The sequence below is a fragment of the Cajanus cajan genome, chromosome 3 (genome assembly GCF_000230855.2).
Source record: "Cajanus cajan strain Asha chromosome 3, NIPB_CcT2T_4, whole genome shotgun sequence".
Classification (NCBI taxonomy): domain Eukaryota; kingdom Viridiplantae; phylum Streptophyta; class Magnoliopsida; order Fabales; family Fabaceae; genus Cajanus; species Cajanus cajan.
In genome coordinates this window covers 64,895,990-64,907,949 of record NC_138519.1, presented here as the reverse complement: position 1 = coordinate 64,907,949, position 11,960 = coordinate 64,895,990, and the positions used below count along the sequence as shown (strand labels likewise).

Below are 11,960 nucleotides of genomic sequence, written 5' to 3'. Positions count from 1 at the left end.
CTTGGTTCTGCATATCTAATGTCCTTGCCACATGATTTGATGCCCAATTGTTTACTGTCCATAACAATTTGTGTTGCGACTTACTTATCATTTTCTTCACAACACTTAGTTTTTTATGTTCAACATCTATATATATATATAGAGGACAAATTTGCTTATTTAAGGAATAAGTATAGAATATTGACTCAGTTTAATAACTCATATTCTACATCAAATTTTAACGATCTAATTATCAAATTTAAAGTTCTTAAACCATTTGATACTTCATTTCATTAATTCAAATTGACAGATAATCATAAAAATATTTTATACGTTGATGTGTCAACTCCTTTTCTCTCACGCTTTTTCTTTTTATGCTTTGAAGAACCAAAGAGACGAGAAGCTACAGAAGATCACTCTGGAGACATGTTTACTACACCTAAAGCCAAACAAGGTAAGGGAATGAAAGTGAAAAATCCCTTTTTAGAGCGTGGGATAATTGATGGGTGGTGGGGTTGACCCTCAATTTTTGTATGTTGTATGCATTGTATGAAGTGGAAAACCCTATTATTTTTTATTAGTGATTTGTTGTCTGTCCCATGACTCTTTAACTCTTCTATTGATGTTAATTGCAATTGTTGATTGTTAAATTGTTGATAGTTAATTTCATGCGATGAGCCCTCTTGGTATGTTTTGAGTTGCCTATGGGTTCTTGTGGGCAAGGACGGAGCCAAGGGGGGACCTACGGGTGCCACGGCCCCCCCAACAATTTTAATTTTTTTTATATACATATATATTACTATATGGCACCCCCTATTTTTAATATAAACTCATATGTATAATTAAATGAATAACCCAAATTTATTTTTTTATTCAACTTTTGGACTTCTGGTACGGCCTGCTATGTGGTATCACTTTGGAATTTTTTTTTTTTTTAAAAAAATGTAGCGCCTCATTTGATCATTCCAATTCTCGGCCCCCCCAGTATTGAAATCCTGGCTCCGTCCCTGCTTGTGGGAACCCTAACGTTATGTGTTTTGAGTATGATTTATAAGTAATCGTAATTATATATGTAATACATGTTTTATTTGTGCTTATTATGAGTGTTTCATCACACTATTTTTCCAATTTGAAATATGATGAATACATGTTTTAGGTTCATTGTTCCCCAATCGTGATTCTATAGGTTTTGAATTTCTGATATGACGTCGAGTGTCATTTGCGTCTCGTAGGGCGCTGTGATGCCCGAGAGTAAAGTTCACTCTCTATTCAGTTTGTGTCGGGCATGGGATACGTCTTTCTAGGCGCCATCGAGGTTGTGAGTCTCTATGAAACTCATGCGAGGCGTGAGTTAAGGCTATCCCATAGGATGTGATACGAGTCATGCTAGGTGTGAATCACCCAAGAGCTATGAGTGCTCTTTAGACAAGTTGCATCGGGCACAAATTAATTTTCATTGGTCGTTACCTTGTGTATGAAACTTGCTCTTTTACTTGAGCTATTGTGGTTTGGTTGATTCATTTGAATGTTTGATGAGTGTGAAATAAACATGAATGTTTTGATATATTGATGAATGAGATACTTGACTCATGTATGAAAAAAATCGTGTATATGATAAATTGTAAGTATAACAAACCACGTGTATAAATCATTGAGTATGTGTAGTTAATCATGATATGATAGAGAGTTTGTATGACATGCATCATATGCACGTAAATCTACAAATTGACAAATAGTTATATATATATATATATATATATATATATATATATATATATATATATATATATATATATATATATATATATATATATGCATTTCATTTATCTTAATTATGATATGTATCACATGCATAAAAATCAAGAGTCTGTGTTTATTGCATCTCATATTAATTTGCATGTGATTGTATTGTATCTTGAGATTAATGATTTGATGCATTGTGAATGAGTTGTAGTGTTTGATAGTGCTAATCATATGTTAATGCCACCCTATTGATATAAATCATGTATTGAGTGTGTTTGACTATTCATCTCTTATGTCATGCTATGAGCTAGAGTGAGAAGCTTTTCACTCCTTTTGTTTCACGTGGTTGTTGTATGAAGGTTGATGTAGGTGAGGCTCATCAGCATCTTAATGATGCTAGTGATGAGGCTTAATCTTTGTCTTGGATATTCTTTGTTAAATCTTATGATAAGGTTTATCTTTAGTTTACCTTTCCGCCTTAGTATGGAGTTTTGTTTAAGCGTTTGTTATGTGAAACTTTTACCTCATGTTATAGATATCACTTTGATTATTATGTAACCTATTTGAGGATTTTCATATCCTTATTATGAAGTTTTATGTATATACGTATGTGAGGTAGAGGGTGTCACATATCTCAAGCATTGTAACTAGAATTTTTTCAACAATTATGGAATCTACAGATTTACCATCCCAACAATATAACCTTGTTAGCAATACCAAATAATTTGTCTGAGTAACCTTTAATCTTCTTAAACTCTTTCATCTTTTGCATATTGAATTCCCTCATCAAACTTAGTACTTGCATACCTCAAATTTGCTCATCTTTTGCACACTCTTCCTTCAAATAATCCCAAATTGACTTTGGTGTCTCGTGGGTCATGATCCTAGTAAATATGGTTTGAGAAACACAAGAAAATAAACATGACTTTGCCTTTGCCTTTGCCTTTTTTTTTCTTCGTGGTTCTTTATTTGGGACATGGTGGGATTTTCAGGCAGCAAAAACACGTTATAATCCTCTTCTATGACTTCTCTCACAAATCTAAAGCTTCTAGGTACAACTCCATTTTCATTGTCGAAAAGTCATAGTTCTCCCCATCAAATATAGGAGGAACAACATGTAAGAAACTTGATTCAATGTTCATTTCACAGGTCCCTCAAGAAGAGAGCTCAACTACTAATTGTCGAATACTTTAAATTTAGAATAAGAAAGAATAACATATAGACAAGACAAAATGTGAGAGAGAATATATTATATCATAGAAACATATTAATTTTATTGAATAGCTTGAATTTAAATACACAAAAATAACAAAATCAAACTCATGCTTCATAATTTTAAAAACTGTTAGTGAGACTAGAATAATAAAAAAATGAAAACAATTTGATCCACTAACAACAATATAATATTCTTATCTTAATTAATTTACTTATTTAAATAAAAAATTAATTTAACTGATTCAAACTAAAACTGTTTTAATAACATCTAAAACACACATTTTCAATAAATACATATACCACTGTGTTGGCTTAATAAATATATATACCACTGTGTTGGCATGGTAGATAAAAGATATACCTTCCGTTATATTTTCATTAACACAACGACAACAATAAAATTAAAATCTAAGATATATCTCGTACAAATTACCACCTAGTCGCTTGTTACTAGAATGATGCTAATAGATTTTTTTATTATTATCAAATAAAAGCAATACAATGATGTTAACGAGAATTGAATATAATCTCTTAATATGACTAAAAATACTATGTATCCCAATTTTACACGATCGCCTTACAAAATAATTACAATACTAATTATAGATTCAACTTAAATAATTTAATGTGTAACTCTACTTAATAATTTATATTCTATATCAAATTTTAACGATTTAATTATTTAACTAAAAACTTTTAATATATAAATCAAGTTTATAAATTTTTTAAAAAAAATTAAAAATTATTTAATATTTTATTTCATTAATTCAACTTGACAGATAATTATAAAATATTTAATACGTCAATTTGAATTAATATAGAAAAATATTATATGATTTTAAAATTTTTAAAAAATTTACAAATTATATAATAAAAAATTTTAATTCAATAATTAAATCGTTAAAATTTAATATAAAATATGAGTTATTGAATGAAACAACTCTAACAAAACTTACTTTAAAATAAGTGAATATACATATATATTCTCCAACCAAGAATTGTCAACTCTTCTTTATTTTCGCGACTTCCTACACTGAAAGACTAACTAATTTAATAGTGTTTAGCCAAAACCCATAATTTCATCAAATTGTTGTCAATGATTAGGACGTGGATCTGCAAATGAAAGTTCCAACATGATGCGAAATCACAAACTTGGTTTAAAGTAATTCCAGCATGAGATATGGTGGAAGTTTACATAGAAAACTAGGACCCGATGACCCCGAATCATATACTAACAAAACACTAAACTTGAAAAAAAAATGTGCTAGCATAAGTGAGTCTATTTGGATTAATAAATTAATTAAACTTATTAATAATCAATTATTAAGCAAGGGCTCATTTACAAATCACAAGCTTAGTTGTGAAGTTTATTAAAATAAATAAAAAGGTCATTTTGATAATTTCTCATGAAATTTATTAAAATAAATAAAAGCTTGTAAGCCATACGAGTTTATGATAACCATTTATCACTCCATGGAAACGTTGAAACCCAGCCATACAAAGCAAAATGAGGAATATAATTTAATTAGAAGGTAAAATATAAAATTAACAACTGAAATTATGATAACAAGTTATATAATTGTATAAATTAAATTATAACAAAATAAATATATGTACATATATATAATCAAAATCATATAAATGGGTATGCATTTATCTTAATATTAACTATTATTATTTTTCAATAATAAGTATAATTCTACACCTAATCCTGTAAATTATTTTAGAGGAGACAATTCTTATTTAAAGAGTCGAAAATTAGTTTAATCGTCTCCAAAAAGTGTGGATGGAAAATCAATAAATATGTAAGCATGGCACATGACACAAAGAAAATATGCGACAACTATAAATATGGAAAGAAAAAAAAAATAGACCCTAAATAATTAATTTGTGGAACACAAAGCTTTAGCTTGTTTCTTGTTTCTAGTTTTTTTTTTTTTAATCTGTAATTTTCAGCCCCTTTAAAATCTTTGAGGTAAGCAGCACAGGATTCTCACCACACGACTGTCTGCAAAGAATATGTCACAAATACCTTCAAAAAACTTAAATCCATCATGTGAAGTGTACGTATATATGATTATCAGAAACTAGAATTAAAGTTGAAATATATATACCTGATTTTAGCTTCTTAAAAGCAAATGAACATGGATGCATGTGATGGACTTGGAGCAATCTGCGCTAGGAATTGATCTCCAGAAAATTTTGAATTATTTATAGCTCAACTAAACAGCTCAAATGATATTTAAATAAGTTTCTAATTAAACTGCAGCCAAAGTAGGAAAGCATTTTAAGAGCTAACATATCTATCACAATAAATTATAAGCCACTTCTAGATTCACATGTAGGTTACATACCACTGGCAATTAATATGCTATTTGTCAACCCATTATAGATTTTTCCTTAATTTGTCATATACATAAAATAAAAGCAAAACAGCTGTATAAGTGTGTATATATATTTATACACATGTATATAATAGGAGATATCACACGCAATCTGAGAATCCATGGCAAAGACACGTAGCCACACAAATAAATTAGTTGAATTTAAAATCTTATCTCAAATTCAATCTTAGTTCCTGCTAAAAAAAGATGCAATCTTAATTAGGGCAAGATTAATCGTCATCAAAAGTTAACTCTAAACACGAAATAAAAGTATAGAAATTTGATTTTTCTTTATGATTTTAAGACATCCCTTCAAATATCCCTTACTTAGCTTCAAACGGCAGACAAAACACAACCTAATAACTAACTAGCTTACACTGAAATTAAGTTTTTTTTTTTTTTTTTTTTTTGAAAATGCAAAGTAAAGAAAGATAGATACATAGCTCCAATAATACAGCATATGAAAAGATAATTCCTCTCTAAACCTTGCCAAGTGCCTAACAAAGTGGCATCGAATTACAGGTTAAACCAACTAATATTGAAATTAAGTATCTGATTTCAGTGGCTTGAAGAGGCTACTATGTAAAATTTCCTCTCAATCTGAAATGAAATTTTTAACAGTTTAATAAAAGCATGAAAATATTTATTTACATTTGTCATGTACAGCCAGTTTTAAATTACAGACTTGAACAGCATCACGTGATGTTACCAAAATGTCTTAATTGCAGTAATTCCAGTTTTTGTACATTAAAAAATCGATACCGCATGTAACAGTACAGTACACAATTATATTTTCCTCCCTCATTTATTATCTTTTATATATATAAAAAAAAATATATCCCCAGATTAAAAAGGACAACTTTTTGTTGTCTCATTTTAATATTCAGAAAACATTTTCTTAGTTGCAATTACTACCAAGACTGAGCATGAAGTTATGTTTTTGGACCATATTGGTAGCAATTAACCCGTATCAACCACAACATGCACAACATAATTGCAACTGTACCACAATCTACAACCATAAATGTAACTAAAACATGATGAGACTAAGATCAATTGAGATGCAGCACCAATCAACCTAAGCAAAATTTAAGGGAAAAAAAAGGGAAGTGCAAAAGAGTCCATGCATTTTCGATTACCTCCACTTCAGAACATTTCAGTCGGTGGATCTTTATCTACAGTATGAATATAATCCAAATATTTCTATAGCAGATTCTGAATAGAATGAATACATTCCAGAGGGCTTAGGTAGATTGGACCACACACAGTTGTCTACCCAGGAAACTAACAAATTTAACCACTCCGTTCGTCTCTAACTCATATCAGAAAACGCATCCCAAAAAAAGAGAATTTTTTTATTTTATTTTATATGCAGTATAGAGAAAGGTTGATGAGATTATGGGACAAATGAGTACGACTCAAAAGAAATACGTGAACGATTGTTTCTCTGAGATGGATCTCTTTCATGTTGTAGAACCTCGCATACACAGAAATATATAGTACTAAACCAGAATATGTTAAATTCATGCCGGTCATGAATTATTCACTAGCTATTTATAATTTAAGCTCATATCCTTTGTCTTATATATATCCATATATATAGTACTCTTCCATCTTCTTTTGTTCATTTTTGCAGACAAACATTTTCTTTCATTATTAACAAATTAATTAGTATATGTGCATGAATATGTATATATGGAAAAGTGACTAAAAATTAATACCGGGGAGAGAAAAGAAGACATGTACAAAAAGAAATTAAACAATATCTCAGAAAAAAAAAATGAGATTGAAAGTGAAAGCCTGGTACCAGAAATTGAAATTGAGACTGAGATTGTAGTTGAACAGTACCAGAATTCATCAGATGAGAAACTAATCTGTTGGTTATTGAGTGATTGAAGCTGCTAGATGACCTGATGGAACCACTTATTATAATGATAACCGAATTTCCCTTCTGGTAGGTTTCCTTTAAGGACTCCAGTTTACAAGTCCCTTTTATTACTTGGCTCAAGAAGTTAAAGAAAATAAAAACTCAAAAAAAAAAAAAGGCAGGTAAAGTTGACACACTTGTTCTTCAAATTCCATAACTTTTTTCAAATTGATACACACTGGAAACCTTGAATTGGATCTAAGAATGAATAGATGGATTATTTTTTACCAGTATTTTCTCTGAGGAATTATTATATGCATGAGATGAGAAAAAAGAGTGTGTGGCTGATTACCAGATCATGCTGGCAGCTTCAACCTCTCAAACCAACATGCTTGTGAAAAGAGTAGTGATGAGCCCCATTGATGCAAATCCTTGAGGGTACCAACATATCTTGATACATAGATATTAACAAAAAAGGAACAAGCCATGCATGTTTGGAGTAATTAAAAGAAGGCCTCGTGATCCTCTTATCTCCTGATCCACATGAATGCTTGTGCGCAGCTCAATGTCTCTTTTCTTTCACTGTGCCATAGAGGGAGTATTTAATGGTAGGTTTTGGTCCTCCTTACAGCTATTGACAATGACTCTTTTCTCTCCTTTCTCTCTCTCTCTCCTTCTCACTCTGTAGGGTTTACATTTGTTAATCATATAATAACTCATATGAAAGGGGACCACATAATGGTCCTTAACAAATAAAAACGGAATGGGAAAAATTTATATTAGAAGCTAAACTATTATTAGCAAAAAAGTATCACTGTGGTCCTCGTCTTGGATGACAGATCCTTTTCTTGGGAGGAAAAAAGATGAGAGATTTCTTGTATACATGCAAGTATTTGATTTGAGTTTAATTTTTATATTTAAATCGTTAAGACAAATTTGGACAATCAGCTAATTAAAATTAATCATTGATATGATTGTTAAGGTAGTTATTATAAAAATTAATAAATATATTATATAATAATAATAATAATAATTTTTGTGATTAAATAAAAGTATAAGAAAATTTTATATTATCTTTTTTTGATAGAAGAAAAATTTATACATTAATTGTTTACTCTTAATTTATATTTTCCTTTAATATGTATTGTGATAAAATAAGTAAATAAGATCTAAATCAAAGTCGTTATAAAAAAAAATCTATATCAAAGATTTATAGTTTAAGTACACAAACTAACGACACAAATAGTACTATTCATGTAACTAAAAACAAGTAGTATGTACACTCATGATGCAAGAGATTTTACACAATCATCGACCATCCAATTACAAATTATTAGTGGTTGATAATATGAAGAAAAAAGAAATTTACACTTGCGTACATAGAAATTAATGAACTCATTCACCTTTGCCTCATAAAGTACTTATAGGGTTAGATAATAATTATGTAAATTGGATTTGGGTTTTATTTTTATGATCAACAATTTTTAATTTCATTATAAATATTGATAAAAAGTTAGTATTTAAGATCGTGTTTTTCAAATGAGGAGAGACCCCCTCAACTCAATTTGTTTTTAACAAAACACTCGAATATGAAGTAAAAATCATCCAAACTTAAAAATGGATCCCTCTCTTAGCCAATAATTAATATTTTTTTTTTCTTTTATTGTATGTACTTTGAAATGAACAAAATCAATCTTTAATCTGTACCCAAAGAATAAAAAATCTTTAATAATGTTATCAAAATTTTGCAGGGTATAATTTCCCTCTCAAAATCTATTATTGAATTGAAAGAGTAGACGACATAAATCATTCTAACCAAAGAAATCACATATCAATGCTTGTATACGTACGAATGTAGCTAAAGTGTGTAAAACCTTTTGTATATACAAAATCAACATAATAATTACTCATACTTTAACAACAGGCAAGGAGATCAACCAATAGTAGTTTATGATTCGATACTCTTGTACGGTCTTATAATTCCTGATTAAGTATGATTTTTATTGATAATTTTAATTTTCATAGGAGACTGGATAAGGATTAGAAGGGATTTGAAGATGATTTTTATGTTATATATATATGCGTATATATATTGTAATGCAGTGTCCAAATCAATTTCTTATCTTAATAAAACATTATGATTGTATAGTCAACATTATGTTCGGCTTTAATTTAACGGGATGGTAATTTATAGTTGTAGAAAATTGTAAGAAAATAATTTTTAATTTAATCTTTACTCACGTCAATCAATTATGACACTAATTAGACAACTGAAACCAAAATATTTTTCCAATATATTTACAAAGTGCTATCAATGAAAGCAACATAAAATTAATTAGTATTCATTTGCGACAACTATGAAAGCAAGGTTGTACTCAATGAATTTGGATTTCCTAATTTGTTGTTCACTGTACATGACATGGTAGTGTTGAAGAGAATTTTATTTATTAATTAAATATATATTGTGTCTTGCAACCAATCGTGATGAATCCTTATTTGATTAAAAATCATGTCTATATGTCTCTGCAAAATAATCAGATCATATCGTGTTAATTAACATGAGAAAGTCCAAGTTAATCCATTCTTAATACTGTAGAAGCGAGTTACTACTAGAAAGCTTAATTCAGAAAAGTTTGGCATCATTTTGAGTTTTTCTTAAAAAAAAAAATTGAAAACATCATACTAAGACAATTTATTCAAATTAAGTAAAATCATTGCGATAGTAAAACTCCTCTTCTAAATATTTAATATGTATTTATACATATATAATAATTAAATTCAATATCATTAGATTAAATTAAAACAATTTTATATTAATTGATTCATGTGAATTTGATGATAATTTCTTTGGATTTGATTAATTAATATTGGTCTAATTAATTAAACAGGTAATAAAGATAATGTTCCCATGTGCTTTGAGAGCACTTGGTCCCTACATGCACATAATCACAATTAAATAATGTCTGGTAATTATATGTAAATAAAAGGGGTGTATATAAATTGGCCAGGTTGGTGGAATCAGTTGAGAGTGCCCTCATTTTGTCTTTAGCTTTGGGTGGTTTCTCTGTCTTTGGTGTATTTGGTTGACAAACAATGACATATGGACAGACCAAATGGAAGGCAAGGACCACAGCTATGCCACCTTTTTTAAATAGTTCTTCTGATTAGTGGATAGCGTCACATGGTTTTGCTTTTGTGTTTTAGCTCAATCAGTTTAATTGATATCTTCAATTGATTAAGGTAGTTGTGACTTGTATGAGGTGGTTGCATTGTGATTAAACACTTCATATTAGGGCTGCTCCCTTTACCAAACGTATTAGGGTTCTCTTCTTCTTTCATTGGTCCCACTTGTGCCTTTGATAATTCAATTAACTCCTTTATATGTATGTAGATTGCTAGGTTTTTTTTATTTATTATTAATTAAGATGCCCTTTTGCTTTCCATGTCTTCAATCTCATTGTTACTTTGTCCCAGCCTCTACCTAAATCAGGGTAAATGTTCCCTTTTAGAGGAAAATCACATTTATCATGCCCAACTTTTGTTTCACCTGCTCCATTTCACTTCAATCACACAAAGGAGACACTCGACTAGATCATTAGAAAGCAACCAGATACACGTAACAATTTTCTGTAACGTTTTTCAATTATAAGAAACCCGGAAACAAAATTATAACATATATGCTCAAACATATAAAAAATAAAAAATAAAACAAAAAACAAAACAAAAAAAATACACCATATATGCTTCAAATTCATAATGATTATCTAGGATTGAAATTAGTTTTTCTTGAATTTCAATTTGATTTTCAATAGAGAAAAAATCAATTTTGCTTTATTGAAAATCCTACATCGACTATAAATAAAATCATAATAATATATATAAGTGAAAAATAATTTTCATCTTACAAATCAATTTTATAAAAATAATTTAGGTTTTTAATGAACCTTTTTAAGATGATGTCAGAACATATTAAAGTCTATATTCTAATGATTTGTTAATGAGCTTATCAAGCCTCCTATTATCGAATCACTATTGGATCACTCTTAGGTGATAGATCTTGCAAACATTTAATACTTTAGAATCACGCATAGTATTAAATGTTTAAGCTTTACAAAAGATCATCCAATAAACGAATATGAATGTTATAAGAAAAAGTAGGGAAAATGGTTTTGCAAAATTTCAACACTTGTCAAAGTTCTCTAGCTCACTTGTTCTTCTCGTCTTTTATTGTGTCGTCTGAGATATTCATTGGAGAGATGCTTTGACACCTATTCTTCTTTTTGTTATGAAACTTCATTAATGTGTTGGAATTTCAACACTTGTCGAAGTTTTCTAGCTCGCTTGTTCTTCTTGTCTTTTATTGTGTCACTACAAAAAATATAGCATTTAGCAACCATCAAAATCGGTCGCTAAATTGTTAAAATTGGTTACTATTTACCTTAGCAACTGAATTTAAGTAGTTACAAAAACCCTGATCACAAAGCTATATAGCGACGGAAATATCATATGTCATTATTTAGCGACTGAAAATTTTGGTCGCAAAATGGTTGCAATGATTTTGGCCGTTGTTGTATATGGGGACCAAATTGGTCACCGAATAAGATGTCACTAAATCGGTCACTAAGTACGTTTTTATTTTTAAATAAAATTTCGATCGCTAAATCGGTCGCTAAATATTTATTTTTTATTTTATTAAATTTTATAGACATCGCAAATTCGATCGTTGTGCGTATCACTACAAATCACTCATATTTGGCTTCTCAAGGATTTTA

The 11,960-nt window shown here is 29.4% G+C and overlaps 1 long non-coding RNA gene across 1 annotated transcript; it reads right to left on the bottom strand.

Moving 5' to 3' along the window:
* Positions 1 to 4,707: 4,707 nt before the first annotated feature.
* LOC109800762 (uncharacterized) lies at positions 4,708 to 8,211 on the bottom strand. Its single transcript, XR_002239958.3, has 2 exons — positions 5,052 to 8,211; positions 4,708 to 4,945 (listed from the first exon to the last, which is right to left on the bottom strand). It is a non-coding gene; the product is annotated as an uncharacterized LOC109800762 (long non-coding RNA).
* Positions 8,212 to 11,960: the final 3,749 nt, after the last annotated feature.